This window comes from Haliaeetus leucocephalus, unplaced genomic scaffold (assembly GCF_000737465.1).
Source record: "Haliaeetus leucocephalus isolate CR32 unplaced genomic scaffold, Haliaeetus_leucocephalus-4.0 Scaffold229, whole genome shotgun sequence".
Lineage (NCBI taxonomy): Eukaryota > Metazoa > Chordata > Aves > Accipitriformes > Accipitridae > Haliaeetus > Haliaeetus leucocephalus.
In genome coordinates, this window is record NW_010972665.1 from 367,353 (window position 1) to 367,649 (window position 297).

General features: G+C 69.0%; 1 protein-coding gene across 1 annotated transcript in view; it reads left to right on the forward strand.

The window, feature by feature from the left end:
* PAX2 (paired box 2) overlaps positions 1-297 on the forward strand; it is an 84,485-nt gene that overhangs the window by 4,929 nt on the left and 79,259 nt on the right. The gene's annotated exons all lie outside the window — the stretch shown is intronic.

Consider the following 297-nt stretch of genomic DNA (forward strand, 5'->3'; position numbering starts at 1 on the left):
CCGGCCCGGCCCCGCGGTCGGCGGGCTTCGCCTCCGGCCGGCCGCATCGGGGCGAGGGTTTTCGTTTTGTTTCTCGATCCCCGGGCCTGAAACGAGTGGGCGCCTGTAAGGCGGGGGAAGGGGGAGGCAGCGAACAGCCCAGCGCCTCTCGCTTCTGACACACACACAAAAAAAGGGGGGGGGAAGGAGGGAGGAAAAAAAAAAAAAGAGAGCGGGAGCGAGCCCTGGAAAGGAGAAGGGGCTCCCCCAGCCCCAGGCGGCCCGGCGCCATGCGGCACCCCAGCCGCCGCGGCCCGA